Source organism: Dendrobates tinctorius, unplaced genomic scaffold (genome assembly GCF_039654945.1).
Source record: "Dendrobates tinctorius isolate UK_male_01 unplaced genomic scaffold, ASM3965494v1 ptg000025l, whole genome shotgun sequence".
Classification (NCBI taxonomy): Eukaryota; Metazoa; Chordata; class Amphibia; order Anura; family Dendrobatidae; genus Dendrobates; species Dendrobates tinctorius.
Window position 1 is genome coordinate 18,545,322 of NW_027361693.1, and position 19,553 is coordinate 18,564,874.

Below are 19,553 nucleotides of genomic sequence, written 5' to 3' on the forward strand. Positions count from 1 at the left end.
CATACAACTGTAGGGAAGGTGACCTGACGGACGGACGGACTAGTCAGAGTGAAGAAGGAAACGTTTGCACAGTGTAGGTAGGTGTCAGTTATTACAGTGGGGAAACAGCTAGGAAAGTGTAGTGGACGTGCAGTACCTTGGGTTGACCATTAGATGGCAGGGAGGAGTGTGAGCAAAGGACTTGACAACAGCTTAGGGCTTTAGAAACCGTTGGTCATGGGGGGCGAGGTTACAGTGACAGGGGACCGGGAGAGCTATAAATACTGAGGGAGGGTTCCAGAAAGTTCCAGTCCCCAGGGGGAGCTCCAGTGACAGGAGGACTACGACAGTCTGTGCGCTGTGAGGAGAATCCAGACCAGGGGGACTGAGGAGAGAGAACGTCAGGGGGGTGGTCCTGACAGAAAAGTACCGCAAAAAGGATGAGACAGAGGCGAAACATACCGTGTGGAAGAAGACGTCTGACCAGTAAAATTACTGTTGGTGTACGGGCCTAAGGAGGCCACAGTGACGGACCTGTCAGCAGCGTCATCAAGTGAAGTAGGGACGATACGTGCATGTACGTCCCTGGTGCTAAGGTACGGTGTGTAAAGCGGGCCTAGAAACGGAGGCCCAGGAAAGTGAAGTGAATTAAAGTGAAGTGAATTGAAGTGAAGTGCGGTGTACTTCAGAGGCCGTCAGGCGGACGGCAAGCGAATAAACATGGACCTGTTGTACCCGAATGTTGCCTCCAATTGTCTCTGTATGTCTCTGCACGGTATAACGAGGGATCACCCCCCTAGTCCGGCCCACCACCTCTACACAACATATTAACAACATTTTGTACCAATCCTTGGTTTAATTTGGTTTTAAGAAAAAGCTTTTTTTCTGAGTGTTGAAAGACTTGTTTCATAAAATATTTAATAAAATACTAATACAGACATGATTTTCATGCAAACTATATCTTTTGCATAAGGGATAGGTGATGTGACATCTTTTTGTTTCCTGTAATTAATAAATGAGTAGATTTTATTTTTTCTTATAAAACACAGGATTATTGATATGTTAAATTATGTTCCTATTTTTTATATATTCTCCATATATTTGTGTTATCCTAATGAATTCCCAAATACAATCAAGGAGCTCGCTTCCTTTGTTATCTACCTTTCAATTTTAATTATTAGGCTGTTAGCTGGAATAATTTTGTTTGATTTTTTTTGGACCATTGTTATATGTTTGGAATTAAACTCACTGGTGAGTGTTGGTGATTTTTCACAGATCCCACATTGTATCTCCAACCCTCTCATTTATCCAACTAGAGGAGGTAGCGTCTTGAAATTAGGAGAGTGTTAGCTGCCCTTATGTCAGTTGCCCCAAAATGAAACAACTATTAGGGGATTTGAATGAAATGATGACAAAATGAAAAAAAACACACTACAGGAAATGTAAATGTGAACATAATGAAATCTATAAAATATACACTGCTCAAAGAAATAAAGGGAGCACAAACAGCCTGTAATTTGATTTTCTACTTTTATTTTGAGTATCATTCCAAATCCAAAACTCCATGGGATATCAATTTTGATTTACATTAATCATTTTTATGTTTTATTGTTCTCAGTGCATTCCACTATGTAACAAACAGAAATTTGCAACTGGAATATTGTTCCCTTTATTTTTTGACCAGTATAAATAATACATATAGAATCCTTAAACTGTCATCTGTTACAATTCATATGTGACTTACAGTTCCCCGGGGTTAGTAAAGAATATCCTGAGGAAAATTTATCAATGGGAGGAACTTTCTCTACCAAGTAATAGGTGAATCCTGCCAAAAAGACTAGTTTGCACACATTTGATACATTCGTATTCATGTTTTTTATATGCACAAAAGGGACAGATAGTCCGCAAGTATTCGGCAATAAGACTATATATACACCCCACTGATGAAAAGTTTGTGATCTGTTTGTATTTTTCACAATACATTTTTTTCACATACATACGGGGAACAGAAATCTTGCTGGGTTGCCTGTTTGTACACAACTGTCAGTGCATCTTCCGTTTGTTGTAACAATTGGACAGATTATCTAACCTGTCGAAAGAGAGCAACTACACTATTGCATAACAATTCTGCGGCAACCATCCCTCACATCCTCCCAAAATCTAAAAACCATGCAGATGGATTCCATGCACAGGTGTACATCCCCAGGCCCAATATAGAAATGTAGGGAATACCCCAACCCAAAGCAAACTATATCTGTTCCAACATTTAGTTCATGCCATCTGGGTGAAAACTTTGTAATTTATATATCCAGTATGTTTCTTTGAAATTGAGGTCAGTTTTTCTATTATGTATGATAGGAGAGCTTGCTCTGCAGGAGTGACCTGCAAATAAACTAAATACAGGGAAAACAGATCAGTGAGAAGTTTTTTTAATTATTTTGTCTGTCAGTACTTGTGGAAACTGTGGGGGGGCTCAAAATGTGTATAAGGGGGTGAAAGGCGAGCATTCTGTGCATAGGGAGAGTAAAGGGGCCATTATACTGTGTGTATTGGGGTTGAAAGTCCATTATGCTGCATATAGGGGCTGTGGGGCCTTCACATCTCAAATAAGGATGATATGGTAGCTTCATATTGTGTTCAAGGGGTGTGTGGAGCTATCATACTGTATTCAGTGGGGCTGTGGGGTCATCATTCTGAACATAGGTGAGCACTGGGCTATCATACTGCATATAAGGGGTCTATTAAGCCATCAAACTGTGCATAAGCCATTATATTGTATATAGGAGTGTGTGAAGGCACTATACTTTGTGGGGGTGACTAGAACATCGTACTACCTCAACATGTTTGGTAGTCTGTGAAAGCATAATACTGCATAATGCTGAATCATACTGTATAATACTGTATGTGGAGGGAAAAGGTCATTATATTGTGAGGGGATCATCAAGTCTGGGCGGCAACGATGGAGAAAATTAAGTGGGGGCTTATTGATGGTACATCATAATGTGTAAAAGGGGCTGTGAGGATAATATACTGCATATAGGGGGCTGTGGGCCATCATGCAGGGGACTGTGAGAATATCATACCTCAATATGATGTCCACATAGCCAACCCCCATCAGTATAATGTATGTGGTTACTCTGAGCTCTGCCTGCAAGGGATGCTGTAGGGGGAAATATTTGGTGAAATCCACTGTAAGGATATACTGACATCAAGGTTCTTAAGAGTCGCTGGTTCTCGCGCTACCCAGCTGAACCCAAAATTGTTTGTATGCAAAGACTATGGATTATCAGAACAAAGCTCCATAGAATTTGTTCATCGGAATCACTGGACTTCATTGGATTCAGTGGAGTACAATGGACCTGTGTGGGATTTTTTCATTATTTCATAAAGTCATGAATGAGGGAAATTGTTGATAACTATGTATTTAATTAAAATATTTAATATTCTGTGTGTGGTTTGTTTGGAGTGCTGAGTTAGTAATGGGGGTGTATGATAGACAACTCTATATTACTTACACTAGGGCTGGATGCCAGGATGCCACCTGTGATTTTGGACACTACACAGGTTACTTCAACTCCAAAAACCATTACTTTGATTGCCAAAGCACCAGGGCAATAGGGAAGAGACATGGCAAAGCACCAGATTTGAAGCATACTGGGGCGGCTGGTATTTTAAGGCAGAGAAGGGTCCAAAACCAGGGACCTTCCCAGCCTGACAATATGAACTTTCATCTGTCTGCTTTATCTTTGCTGGTTTAATTAAATAGGGGGGATTCCACATTATTTTTTTCATTTATTTATGTATTTGGCTTAACCCCTTCATGACCCAGCCTATTTTGACCTTAATGACCTGGCCATTTTTGGCAATATTGACCAGTGTCCCTTTATGAGGTAATAACTCAGGAACGCTTCAACGGATCCTAGCGATTCTGAGAATGTTTTTTCATGACATATTGGGCTTCATGTTAGTGGTAAACTAAGGTCAATAATGTTTGCATTTATTTGTGAAAAAAACAGAAATTTGGCAAAAATTTTGAAAATTTTGCAATTTTCACATTTTGAACTTTTATTCCGTTAAACCAGAGAGTTATGTGACACAAAATAGTTAATAAATAACATTTCCCACATGTCTACTTTACATCAGCACAATTTTGGAAACAAATTTTTTTTTTGTTGGGAAGATATAAGGGTTAAAAGTTGACCAGCGATTTCTCATTTTTATAACAAAATTTACAAAACCATTTTTTTTAGGGACCACCTCACATTTGAAGTCACTTTGAGGGGTCTATATGGCAGAAAATACCCAAAAGTGACACCATTCTAAAAACTGCACCCCTCAAGCTACTCAAAACTATATTCAAGAAGATTATTAACCCTTCAGGTGCTTCACAGCAACTAAAGCAATGTGGAAGGAAAAAATTAAAATTTTAATTTTTCCAACAAAAAAATTTTTTAGCATCAATTTTTTCATTTTCACATGGGCAACAGGATAAAATGGATCCTAAAATTTGTTGGGCAATTTCTCCTGAGTACACCAATACCTTATATGTGGTCATAAACCACTGTTTGGGCGCACGGCAGGGCTCAGAAGGGAAGGAGCGCCATTTGACTTTTTGAATGGAAAATATGCTGGAATATTTAGCAGGTGCCATGTCGCATTTGGAGAGTCTCTGTGCACCTAAACATTGGAGCTCCCCCACAAGTGACCCCATTTTGGAAACTAGACCCTCCAAGGAACTTATTTAGATGCATAGTGAGCACTTTGAACAGCCAGGTGCTTCACAAATTGATCCGTAAAAAAAAAGGACTTTTTTTCACAAAAATTTTCTTTTAGCATCAGTTTTTTCATTTTCACATGGGCAATTGGATAAAATGTATCCTACAATTTGTTGGGAAATTTCTCCTGAGTGCACCAATACCTCATATGTTGTCATAAACCATTGTTTGGGCACACGGCAGGGTCCCGAATGGAAGGAGCACCATTTGACTTTTTGAATGGAAAATTAGTTCCAATCTTTAGTGGACACCATATAGTGTATGGAGAGCCCCTGTGTACCTAAACATTGGAGCTCCCCCACAAGTGACCCCATTTTGGAAACTAGACCAGCCAAGGAACTTATCTAGATGTGTGGTGAGCACTTTGAACCCTCAAGTGCTTCACAGAAGTTTATGACGCAGAGCAGTGAAAATAAAAAAATATTTTTTTCCTCAAAAATGATTTTTTAGCCCGCTATTTTTTATTTTCACAAGGCTAACAGGAGAAATTGGACCTCAAAAGCTGTTGTGTAATTTGTCCTGAGTACACCGATACCCCATATGTCAGGAGAAACCACTGTTTGGGTGCATGGGAGAGCTCAGAAGGGAAGGAGCACGATTTTGGAATGCAGACTGATGGGATGTTCTGCGGGCATCATGTTGCGTTTGCAGAGCCCCTGATGTGCCTAAACAGTAGAAACCCCCCACAATTTACCCCATTTTGGAAACTAGACCCCCAAGGAGCTTATCTAGATGTGTAGTGAGCACTTTGAACCCCCAAGTGCTTCACAGAAGTTTATAAACGCAGAGCCATGAAAATAAAAAATCTTTTTTTTTCCTCAAAAATGATTTTTTAGCCCGCTATTTTTTATTTTCACAAGGGTAACAGGATAAATTGGACCCCTAAAGTTGCTGTTCAGTTTGTCCTGAGTATGCTGGCACCCCATATGTGGGGGGAACCACTGTTTGGGCACACGGCAGGGCTAAGAAGGGAAGGAGCACCATTTGACTTTTTGAATGGAAAATTAGCTCCAATCGTTAGCGGACACCATGTCGCGTTTCGAGAGCCCCTGTGTGCCTACACTTTGGAGCTCCCCCACAAATCACCCCATTTTGGAAACTAGACCCCCTAAGGAAGTTACCTAGATGCATAGTGAGCACTTTGAACCCCCAGGTGCTTTACAGAAGTGTATAATGCAGAGCTGTGAAAATAAAAATATTTTCTTTTCCTCAAAAAATGATTTTTTTAGCCCGCTATTTTTTATTTTTACAATAGTAACAGGAGAAATTGGACCCCAAAAGTTGTTGTCCAGTTTGTCCTGAGTACGCTGGTACCCAATATGTGGGGAGGGACCACTGTTTGGGCACACGTCTGGGCTCGGAAGGGAAGTAGTGACGTTTTGAAATACCGACTTGATGGAATGGTCTGCGGGCGTCATGTTACGTTTGCAGAGCCCCTGATGTGCCTAAACAGTGGAAATCCCCCACAAGTGACTCTGTTTTGGAAACTAGACCACCCAAGGAACTTATCTAGATATGTGGTGAGCACTTTGAATCCCCAAGTGCTTCACAGAAGTTTATAATGCAGAACCGTGAAAATAAAAAATCTTTTTTTCCTCAAAAAATGATTTTTTAGCCCGCAATTTTTTATTTTCACAAGGTTAACAGGATAAATTCGACCCCAAAAGTTGTTGTCCAATTTGTCCTGAGTACGCTGATGCCCAATATGTGGGGGGACCACTGTTTGGGCACACATCGGGGCTCGGAAGGGAAGTAGTGACGTTTTGAAATACCGACTTGATGGAATGGTCTGTGGGCGTCATGTTACGTTTGCAGAGCCCCTGATGTGCCTAAACAGTGGAAACCCCCCACAAGTGACCCCATTTGGGAAACTAGACCCCCCCAAGGAACTTATCTAGATGTGTGATGAGCACTTTGAACCCCTAAGTGCTTCACCAAAGTTTATAACTCAGAGCCGTGAAAACAAAAAAAATCATTTTTTTTTTCACAAAAATCATTTTTATAGCCCCCAATATTTTTTTTCCCAAGGGTAACAGGAGAAATTAGACTCCCAATGTTGTTGTGCAATTTTTCCTGAGTACGCTTATACCCCATATGTGGGGGGGACCACTGTTTGGGCACACATTGGGGCTCGGAATGGAAGTAGTGACGTTTTGAAATACCGACTTGATGGAATGGTCTGCGGGCGTCATGTTACGTTTGCAGAGCCCCTGATGTGCTTAAACAGTGGAAACCCCCCACAAGTGACCCCATTTTGGAAACTAGACCCCCCAAGGAACTTATCTAGATGTGTGATGAGCACTTTGAACCTCCAAGTGCTTCACCAAAGTTTATAACTCAGAGCCGTGAAAACAAAAAAAATCATTTTTTTTTTCACAAAAATCATTTTTATAGCCCCCAATTTTTTATTTTCCCAAGGGTAACAGGAGAAATTAGACATCCAAAGTTGTTGTGCAATTTTTCCTGAGTACGCTGATACCCCATATGTGGGGGTAAACCACTGTTTGGGCACACGTCGGGGCTTGGAATGGAGAGAGTGCTGTTTGACATTTTGAACGCAAAATTGGCTGGAATAAATCATGGCACCATGTCGCGTTCGGAGACTCCGTGATGTGCCTAAACAGTGGAAACCCCTCAATTCTAACTCCAACTCTAACCCCAACACACCCCTAACCCTAACCCAACCCTAATAATAACCCTAACCACAACCCTAACGCCAACACACCCCTAACCCTAATCCCAACTCTAGCCCTAACTACAAGCCTAACCCTGATCCCAACCCACCCCTAACCCTAATTCCAGCCCAAACCCTAATTCCAGCCCTAACCCTAATTCCAACCCCATCCCTAATTCTAGCCCTAACCCTAATTCCAACCCTAACCCTAATTCTAGCCCTAACCCTAATTCCAACCTTAACCCTAATTCCAACCCTAACCCTAATTTTAACCCTAATTCCAACCCTAACCCTAATTCCAACCCTAACCCTAATTCTAGCCCTAACCCTATTTCTAACCCTAACCCTATCTGTAACCCTAATTCCAACCCTAACCCTAATTCCAACCCTAACCCTAGTTCGAACCCTAAATGGAAAAAAAAATTTTTTTTTTATTTTATTATTTGCGCCTGGCTATGGGGGTGATAAAAGGGGGGTGTATTTACTTTTTTTTCATTTTGATCACTGTGAGAGTGTATCACAGTGATCAAAATGAAAAATGAACGGGCAACCGGCAAATTCATGGGCGCCGCCATCTTGGACAATGGCAGGCGCACTGCGCATGCGCCCGCCATTTTGCAAGATGGCAGCGCCCGTGATCCAGATGCCGGGAGCCACGGCGGGACACCGGGAGCACCATCGGAGGTCCCGGGGGGATCGGATGGTGGGAGGGAGCGATAGGAAGGAGAGGGGGAGCAGATGATGAAGGCGGCGACCGATCGCCGCCATCCATCGGTGGCAGGGGCCGATCGGCCATGCCAGTCGGTGTGGGGAGGGTTTGGGTGTCGGTGTCCAGCCATGTCCGATGCTATTGCAGCATTGGCCATGGCTGGATTGTAATATTTCACCAAATTTCATTGGTGAAATATTACAAATCGCTCTGATTGGCTGTTTCACTTTTAACAGCCAATCAGAGCGATCGTAGGCACGTGGGGGCTAAGCCACCCCCCTGGGATTAACTGTAGAGTGTCCTCTGTGTGCGGGTCGGGTGACCTTTCAGTGACCCCGGTCACCGGACCCGCAGGGGGGCTATTTATAGCATGACACCTACGTCATAGGTCGTTTGGGCACGACTTTTCATGACACCTACGTAGGCGTCATGGGTCGTGAAGGGGTTAAAAGAAAGCACTACAAGCTATATATTATAGCTTAGATTACATTATAGATGGAGAGATTGTGGTCACCAAGGGAACCTCTACCATATTTTCTGGGGTTGTTCAAAAATCAAAAACCTCTGGCTTCAAGTCACACAGCACATTAACCTCATTGCTAAGGACTTCATAATTACACCCGAAAGAGCACTTCTTTCTTTAGACATGGAACAATTTGATGATTCGGTAAGACACATTATCATACACATCCTCTTAGTGACCAAGACCATGTTAGCACAATGGTGGAAGAAAGCAGAGGTTCCCAAGTTTTCAGACATACTTGACAAGATAGGCCAACACAGCGATTTAGAATGCAGATTTGCGATTAACAACAATCACATTCACAAATACTCAAAAAAATGGAAGACCTGGAACAACAAATTTCATATCAACTAAACTTAACAAGAGGCACTATATTTTGAAGTTTAAACCTGGGAGCTTTAGTACTGGGATGCTGTATCTCCTTCCAAGAATGTTACCCCATAATAAGGATTGTAGATTTTTTTTTCTTTTATGTTGTTATTCGATATATATTATTCTATGCCTGTTTGTGGGTTCTCTAGTTTTTAAATTTTTTTTCTGTACCTGTACAAGGTTGTTTATTCCCCACTCCCTTCCCTCCCTTCTTACCTTCCTTTCCCTACCCTGTTTATTTAAAAAAAAACAATAAAATTATTTGAAAACAGATTACATTATAGATAAGTCTATCTATCCATTTATCTATGATAATTGCACATCTTTATGAATTGAAATTCAGTAATTTCTTGAATGCATTATATTCCAGTACGTGTCACACTGATACCCATGTTCACAGAGATAGAACAAGGATGACACACAGACTGAAAAACATACACAAGGATGGATAAAATGGAACATTCCACACAGACGTGTTTTTATGCACAGCTGACGGCCTAAGTAGTAGCGCTAATAAGAGGATATCATTATTCAAAAGACCACAGTTATGTGCCTGACCCAATATATGTTTCTCTTGTTGCTTTGTCGAGTGGGAGTTTGGTGAATGTGCCAAACTGAATAGCATTAGCAGATCCAAGTCTTTTAATAGATATGATACCAATTAATTACATCTAGTGAGGACATTTTTCGGTTCATTTGACATCATCACAAAGGGCCCAGAGCTTTCAAACCTGGAATGCACTATCATATATACAAATATTTGTCCCATTTTGTGAGAGTATCATGGGCGCAAAAGCATCCAAATACCCATGTGCACTAAGATAATGAGCTCTATGTTTAAATTGTATGACACCAGAATATGCATTTGCACTTAATAATAATAATAATAATAATAATAATAATAATAATAATAATTTTTGCTTCTATAGCATCAATATATTCTGCAGCACTTTACATTTTAGAGGATACTTTTACAGACCATAAAGATATTAGAGAATAACCCACAACTCAGATACCAAGACGAGTTAGGGCCCTGCTTGCAAGCTTATAATTTATGAGGAAATATGGGAAACATGAAAGGTGAATGGTTAAAAAGTGTGCTTGTATTGCATGGTCCAGCATGATACAGTCATCAATATAATAAATAGTGTATTCATTTAAAGCTGCATAAATCAGTCACCAGCCAGTATGTTTACAAGTACAGTCACAGAGGGTTATTTAGTGCATAGTGGGTATGTGAACAGATACTGCTAGGGACTTGATTTGTAAATAATTGTTGCATGGGCAAAACAAGGATAGCTAGATAAGTGAGGTGAGACCAGTCTATAGAAATACATTTTTAGGACACAATTAATACTAATGCAATTAATCAAATTGTCCTTGGTAGTGCATTCTAAAGAAATGGTGCAGCACGGGGGAAGTCTTGAAGGCGGGAATGGGAGGTTTGTATTAAATGTTTGTTTTAGATCATTAGCAGAACAGAGGACATGGGTAGGGTGGTAGACTAAGATGAGGGAGGAGATGTAGGATAGTGTGGAACCATGGAGCACATTATGCGTGAGACTGACAATTTTATATTGGACTCTGTAGCAGATGGGCAACCAGTGCAACAACTGGTACAGGGTAGAGGCATCGGTGTAGAGGTTGGAAAGCAATATGATCTTGGATTCTGCATTCAGGACTATTTGTAGAAGGGAGAGTTTAGTAAAAGGGAGACTGATAAGTAGAGAGTTAAAATAGTTCTCACTAGAATGAATAAGAGCAACAGAAAGTTTTTGCAGCGCCAAAAACTAAGAATATGTTGAATTCTAGAGATGTTTGTGAGGTGTAGGTGACATGAGCAAGTGAGTGATCTAATGTGGGGAGTCAAGCAAACATCTGAGTCAAATATGACCTCAAGACAGCAATCTTGTTGCTAGGGAGTAATGGTAGAACCACACACAGAAGAACTAATATCGGTCAAAGGTATTTGATAAGCAATCGGTAGATTCAGTTTTCAGTACCATCTCTATACTGATGACACCCAATTACACATATTGTTTCCTGACATCACCTCTGCATTAGTACCAGTGATTGCCTTTCTGTTGTTTCTAAAATTATGAGTGTTCTTCTTGATTGGGGTGACAGTTCTTGACCAAATCTGAAAGAAAGTTGTGGTCAGAGAGCTGCAGATGGGAGTTAGCAAAGTCATACATTGAGCAGAGCCGAGATAAGCCCAGGTCAAACGTATTCCCATCCTCAGGAGAGCTTGTTTGCTCTCTAAGGCTGAAGGAGGAGGTTAGAGATAAAAGATGAGTGGCAGATGGGGAGAGGGGATCAACAAGGGATGTTAAAGTCTTCCATGATGAGAGCAGGGATGTCACAGGATAAAAAATGTTGAAGACAGGTGGCAAAGTGATCCAGGAACTGACAGGAGGGGACCAAAGGGCTATATACAACTGCAGCTTTTCAGCATGAAGTGCTGATAGAGTCTGACAGTATGGAGCTCAAAAGAGGGGAAGATAAGTGGGGCTACTGGGGGATAACCTGAAAAGTACATTTTGTTGAAAGGAGCAGACAAACACCTACACTTGCTCTATTGTCAGATTGGTTGGCATGTGAAAAATGTAGGTCATCATATGAAAGAGCAGTTGGAGCAGTGGTGTTGAACTGCTGGTTCCAGATTTCAATAAGAGCCAGAAGGCTAACGGAAGTTGAAAGAAAAATGTAATATACATGGAGAATTTGTTACATGCTGACTTTGAGTTCCAAAGGACACAGTTAAAAAAGACAGAAGGCATGCATAAAACAGTAATGAGATTTGCAGGGGAGTAATTATACTTACTATTACAAGAATAGCTGGGGTTAGGAGAGATATCTCCTGTGACTAGGAGAAGGAGAATAGAGTGAGCAGATGGTTAATGGATTTGTGTAAGCATCTCTTGTGTTGTATGGTGAGAGTGAATGCTTAAGATTGTGGAAAGAGAGTCAGAGCTGTAGATAGGAGAGGAGAGGAGAGAAGAGTGGGGCTGACAGCGGCATTTAATGCAAGCACGTTGAAAGCTTGTCACAAGACCAGCCCATCGGCGCCAGTGTCATTTGATCGTGGGACACAAATTAGTTGGCATGACAGCTGGTGATCTGAAGAAGACCCCCATGCTTGTCATTGTAGATCTCCTACGAATGCCGGCTCATGGGAGTTGATGATTTCTGCTCAATATATCAGGACCAAAGGCCTGCTACTGTATATATAGACTGTATATATGTTTTCAAGAATATTTGAAGCCATGGATCCATTATATGTCCATTTTGCAAGCCAGTGAGAAAATCTCGCCGTATGGATGCTATACGGATGTCACACGGATGCTTTGATGCGAGAAAATTGCATCCTCGCATTGCACACGGATATCCTTTACAGTTATAAGAAATATATTAATACCATGTGCACTCCTGTCTATACACACCTTTTCTTAACACTACCATATACTCGCGACTCCTAGTTATTTTATCTGGACCAAATAAGGTCTCATCGTGAGATATGTTTTCTGCTGTGGCGACAACATTTTGTTCCGTTAAGACAGAATGTAACTCAATATAGTTCTAATTATGTTATTTATGAGAAAATGCATCATATGACTGTTCTTATTAATTTTATTCATTATTTTATTAATAAGTTTTCTTTTATGTTTGTATATTGTAGCAAGATACTCTGATGAACGTCCAATGTGGGACCGAAAACGTTCAGTTATTTCTTCTGTTTTTGTTTGAATGCAAAATAAATGAAATTTCCTCATCTTTCATCAATTTGAGTGCCAAGTTTATTTTTGCTTGGGATATCACTGTAATCATACTGACCACAAGAATAAAACTGCTTTATCAATTTTACCACACGTGGAACAACATAAACGAATCCTGAATTTGAGTTTTTGTTTTTTCTGCCTCCCAAAAATCTTCAATAGACAGTGAACAAAATATGTCATGTGGCTGAAAATAGTACCAATAAAAACATCAACTCATCTCACAAAAAACAAGCACTCACATGACCATGACAATTTCTGCACCAGCATAGAAGAGGGTTCTTCATGGTAAGAGCAGTGAGGCTCTGGAATTCTCTTCCTGAGGAAGTGGTGATGGCCAACTCAATGAATGAATTTAAGAAAGGAATGGATGCTTTTCTTGTGAGTAACAGTATAGAAGGTTACGAATAACAGAATATTATAGGTAGATGGTTGACCCAGCTTAGGGGAAGGAACTTTTTTCCCTATGGAGAAAATTGGCTGCTACTCTGTGGGTTTTTTGCCTTCCCCAGAATCAACAATGCAGAACAGCTGCACTAAAAATAGGCTGAACTAGATGGACATAAGGTCTTACTTCAGCCTTCAAAACTATTTAACTATGTAACTATAACACAGAGCTGAAATACACCACTTGCCACTGCTACAAGGCATGTGGGAAGAGCTGGGCAAAGCACCAGAATTAGCGTATCTAATACATGTGCCTTTTTTGAGTGGCTGGGGGGCTGATATTTTTAGGATGGGGGGGCGATATTCATGGCCCCTAACCAGCCTGATAATACCAGCCCCCAGCCATCTGCTTTAGCTTGGTTGATTGTCAAAAATGCGGGGACCCCACACCATTTTTTAAAAAGCGAGGGGACTCCTCTAGTCCTGATAACCGCTTTGCTGAAATTGACAGCTGAGAGAAACAGGTTTCAACTGTCAGATTTGTCTGGCTGTTTATCAAAAATACAGGGGAACCCAAGCTTTTTTTTCTTTTATTACTTATTTAGAGCTTAGGCGCCGGCTAATACTACCATCAGTCGCTACTGCTCTCACTGTTATTAATGGCAGCTGTAGTTCCATCAGCCAATATCAGTGACCTTAGGTAAACATTATACCACCAATAACAGCTGCAGGCTCACGCTGTCATTTGATTTTGTTGTCGATCAGAAGCAGTGTTTGCCATGCTGTCATGTACATTATAGCATGGCAAACACTGGATGTTCGAGCCTCCCATTCAAGTGAATGGGGTCAAGGTTCCGGTTCGGATCCGGGTTCTGTTCTGGTACTCAAACCTGAACTTTTTTAACTGTTTGCTAGAACTCATCGGACCTGAACATCCATGGATCCACCCATCGCTAATCCCGAGTATCTCTGCTGCCTCATTACAGTGAATAGATCTCTCAGGGGGTTTTATCTGAATCATGTCCCTCGGAGAATTCGATGGAAACCCCAAGGTATGTGTTTCGCATAGAGCGCCGGAAAAATGTGATCCCAAACATTATGCAAAATGTTCCCAATAAAAGCTTCCACTCAATCCACAAAAAAACAGCCCCCACTCAGGTCTGTCACCTGTTAAAGGAAATATAGGGGGCTTCCACATTACTGGTAGCACAAAGTCTCTGGAAAAGTTAAATGGCTTCTCGACCCTCAAAAGAAATTCAGCAAATTCTGGGCTCCCAAATAGAAATGCTCCTCTCCATTCTGAGCCCCATTGTGTGCCTAAACCACATATCATGTCAACATATTAGGAATTTCTGAAGCAATGACAGTCCACATAGCTTACGCATGCATGTCTCCAGAAGCATGAGCTGGTCATAACGTACTGGTTACTTCAATGTACTGGTCAATACAACATAATGGTCACTGCAGCGTATTGGTCACTACAACCTCAGCTTGAAAATTTCACTCAGCAATATTCATTAATATTGTTTCTGGAAAACACCCAAGGAGTCAAAATCATCACTACACCTGTAAATAAATTCCCAAAGGGGTATAATTTCCAAAATGGAGTCACTTGAGGGGGTATTCTGTTGTTCTAGTAATTAGGGGCTCTGTATATGGAGTCTGCAAACTATTCTAGGAAAACCTGCACTCCAGGAGGAAAACAGTGCTCTTTCTCTCTGTATAGCTAAGCAGTACTGTACAGCAATCATATGGGGTATTGCCACATTCAGTAGTAATTGTGGGACATATTATGCTGCCTTTTTTACTCACTTCTTGTGTAAAAAATGTCAAATCTGGGGCTAAAACAACACTTTGGTGTTAAAAATGTACAGATTTTTCTTCATTGCCCAATGGTAGAGTTGAGCGAAACGGGTCGGTCAAATTCATAAGTCGCCGACTTTCGCTAAAGTCAGGTTTCATGAAACGAAACCCAACCATAGCGTGAGGTCAGCCATGAGGTCGGTGACCAGAGCGCCAAAGTCGCGTTTCAAATGATGCTTCCAGCGTCCTTTTTCAGCCAATGATGGAGGAAGCACACTGTGGGCAATGCGATGACATGGGCAGTGGTCACCACCATCTTTGAGAATGGCATGCAAGTGATTGGCTTGCTTTGTGTGGCGCCACAGGGGCTATAAAAGGGCGTGCACGCCGACTGCAATCTTACTTCTGCCGATCTTAGCATAGGGAAAGGTTGCTGCTGCTGATTCTGAATAAGGGAGAGCGTTAGGCAGGGAAGAAGAAAAAAAAACTGCTTCTTCTGGTAGCAATTTTCACTGTACAACACAACAGTTTGTGTGCAGTGACAGGGGAGGATATATTTTTGTGCATCAGCTCTGTTGGTTATTAGGCTGCCTTGTAAGGCTCCCTGATAGCTGCATTGCTGTTTTCACACTGCTGTGCAAACTGCTTTTTTAAAAGCAAAAATACTTTTCTTCCTCTTTTCTGCACAGTTACCAAGCGTTAATTTTTCCACACTTTTGTGTGCAGCAGTCCTGCTTATTAGGCTACCTGCTGCCATACTTGGACTGAGAGCATCATTGTCAGCCTCCTAAAATCTCTAGGGAGATTCAAATTCTCCCCAATACTATACACACCTTCTACCTTGTCATACACCAGCCAATTTCAGCCTGCTCAATTGAGGTGTAATCTATAGTGGGCCTGAGATAATTGTTCAGCCTCCTAAAATCTCTAGGGAGATTCAAATTCTCCCCAATACTATATACACCTTGTACCTTGTCATACACCAGCCAATTTCAGCCTGCTAAATTGAGGTGCAATCTATAGTGGGCCTGAGATAATTGTTCAGCCTCCTAAAATCTCTAGGGAGATTCAAATTCTCCCCAATACTATATAAACCTTGTACCTTCTCATACACCAGCCTATTTCAGCCTGTTAAATTGAGGTGTAATCTATAGTGGGCCTGAGATAATTGTTCAGCCTCCTAAAATCTCTAGGGAGATTCAAATTCTCCCCAATACTATACACACCTTGTACCTTGTTTTACAGTACCATATAGCTGGTGGTATATTGGGTACATTTTCCCAAAAATTAGGAAGTATGGTGGAAGAGGCCGTGGAAGTGGGCGGGGGATGCCAGCTTCTACTGATGGTGGTGGTGGTGCATCTGCTGGTAGTGGCAAAAGCACAATAACACCTAAGGCAGGAGGTGTTGAGCCTGGGTCATCATCTGGCTCCACAAGGCCTCGAAGGCTCCCTTTTCTGGGAGTAGGTAAACCGCTTTTAAAGCCGTAGCTTCAGGAACAAGTTTTGACTTACATTACTGACACAGCCTCCAGCTCTATCGCCTCCTCTTCTGAAGTTTCAAAAAATAAAAGCACTGAGTTGTCAGTGGAGGCTCCTGGTCAGGAACAACACCTTTCCTTGTGTCCTTCACCCCTACCAAAAGTGAAGGATGCTGCGGGCCACACTACAGATTACTCCATGGAGCTCTTTTCACATACCATGCCTGGGTTATCAAGTAAAATCGTGAATTCCCCAGTCCAAGATGAATCTGACATGGAGTGCACTGATGCACAGCCACTGCTAGATTTTTCTGCTGGTACATTCACTCAGAGCACTACATTGTCCTCACAGTGTATTGAGCCAGAATCTGACCCTGATGAAACTCAGGTGCCCCTTCCCGCATACTATACCACCTTACATAGTGACAAAGAGGAAGGTGCAGATGAAAGTGCAGGTTCCTTGAGCCGGTGGAGGGGGCATACTCATGGGCGATGACACTGGCACAGGGCCCCTCATAGTGCACAAAAGTGTCTCTGCCAGTGGGAGGGCCCATCACCCGCCGTCAGACACACCGCCGTAATATGAGGGGCCCTGTGCCAGTGCCATCGCCAATGCGTGGGCCCCCCCGCTTGCTCAGGATCACAGCACTTGCAAAGTTGAAATACTTACCTCTCCCTGCTCCACCGCCGTGACATCTTCCGCGTTTCCTGACAGTGACATTCTGGTCAGAGAGCGCGATGACATCACGTCTGTATGCCCTCTGCCTAAACAGTCCAAGTGCAGAGAGATGGAAGATGGGGACAACGAGGAGTCCAGACTAGTACAGGGATTCCCTAGCGAGGAGACTTATTTAATTGTTTTAAAGGTTGGGAGCAATTTTTGGGGAGCACTATACTCTGGAGAATGATATATGGGGCCCACCATACACTGGAGCTTTCCAAAGGTGGACATCAGACACTGGAGTAGCATTTACAGGGCCCATTATACACTGGAGCATTAGAAATGGGGCCCATTATATATGGAGCATTATTTGAGCCCATAAGACACTGGAGCATCATCCATGGGGCCCATCATATACTGGAGCATGTTACACCGTCCCTGCGTACTCACCCGGCCATCGCTCTCACGCCGCAGCCACCCACCGCCCGACATCCACGGAGGTCGCCTCTGGCAGGTGCACGGTCGGCGACGTCCCTACATGCAATGCGCATGCGCCATAGGCCGCGGCCGCGCCTCCCTCCTGCTTCTTGTGCTCCGGCTATGCCCTGACCCGGAAGCACCTCCCTGACCAATGGCAGACCAGACAGGAGCATATCAGGCTGCTTCCCCCTGTGGGAGGTGCCTGATCGTTGTGTTTCCAAGCACACTGGCCTCGCTGCATCGTGTGCTCTCAGCTCCTGCAGTTCTGTTCTTGCCTGCTCTCCACAGCAGCCTCTCAGTCCTGTCTCCGGTGTTCCTGCCATCCTACTCCAGTCCTGTCTCCAGCGTTCCTGTTCCATCCTGCTCCAGTCCTGCTGTCCTACTCCAGTCCTGCCTCCAGTGTTCCTGTTCCATCCTACTCCAGTCCTGCCTCCAGTGTTCCTGTTCCATCCTACTCCAGTCCTGCCGTCCTACTCCAGTCCTGCCTCCAGTGTTCCTGTTCCATCCTGCTCCAGTCCTGCCGTCCTACTCCAGTCCTGCCTCCAGTGTTCCTGTTCCATCCTACTCCAGTCCTGCCGTCCTACTCCAGTCCTGCCTCCAGTGTTCCTGTTCCGTCATCTATACTTCTGTCCCACAGTCCTACTCCGGTCCATCCTGAGCCGCCCCTCTCGGTACCGGCTACCGTGGTACTCGAACCCCTGGGCCTGCTCCTAACGCTCCCTGTATAGGGGTCGGTTCCACCTGGCGGCTCGCCCGGGGCCCCTCGGTGCCACGGCCCAGAGGGTCCACTCCTGGAGTTTCCGGCTCCAGACTACCCACGCTAACAGTACGATCAGGCCATGGATCCCGCCGTTACCACAGCTGCCACCCAGAAAGAGTTACTCTTCCTGCGGGAGAATCAGGGACGCATTATGTCCGTCATGAAGTCCATGGACACCCGTTTGTCGGCCCTGCAGGTGACCGATCCTGGAACTGCCACGTTACTGACCAGTCTTCAACAGGAGCTGGTTCAGCAACAAGATACCCAAGCCCATATTTTGTCTCACATGGCCTCCTTTGATAGCCGCCTGTCGGCCCTATGTTCTGCCGCCGCAGCTCTGACTCCTCCCCCTGCTCCTACAGCTCTCCCAACACCCTACCTCGCCAAACCGCCTCGCTTCACTGGGGATCCTAACCTCTGCAGGGGGTTTTTAAATCAGTGTAGTCTCCACTTTGAATGGTTGCCACAGCAACATCCCTCTGACCGGGCCAAAGTAGCCTTCATTATGTCCCATCTGGAGGGAGAAGCCCTGTCCTGGTTGAATCCCCTCTGGGAATGTGACGATCCCATTGTCTCGAGTCTTCCGGTTTTCTTGGATACTTTTCGCAGGGTCTTCGATGAGCCGGGCCGGTTAGCTGTCCTCACTGAATCACTCTTTAATCTACATCAGGGTTCTCTCACGGTCGGTCAGTACGCTATTCGCACTATCTCCTCCGAGCTCGGCTGGAATAACACGGCTTTGGTAGGGGCGTTCTGGCGCGGTCTTTCAGGCAGAATAAAAGATGAACTCGCAGGTCGAGAGACCCCGAACTCCTTAGAGGACCTTATTTCGCTGGCTACCCGCATTGACTTACGCTTCCAGGAGCGCGCTCGGGAGTCAGCGAGAGAGAGGAGATCCACCAGGCCAGCCCCCTTTTTCATCCGTTCTGCCAGTCCTCGGTCAGTCGAGCCCATGCAGATTGACCATCTCAACTTGACCGAGTTGCGTCAGCAAGAGAGGCGGGCACAAGGTCTGTGCCTCTATTGCGGAGCTTCATCGCACTATATCCGCATCTGTCCTAAGAGACAGGGAAACTCCTCCGCCTAGGTCAGGTAAGAGAGGCCTCCCTAGGCGACGATGGTTCCTCTCAACCTCTTACTATTTCTGTGCTTCTGGTTTCAGGGGAGAGACGTG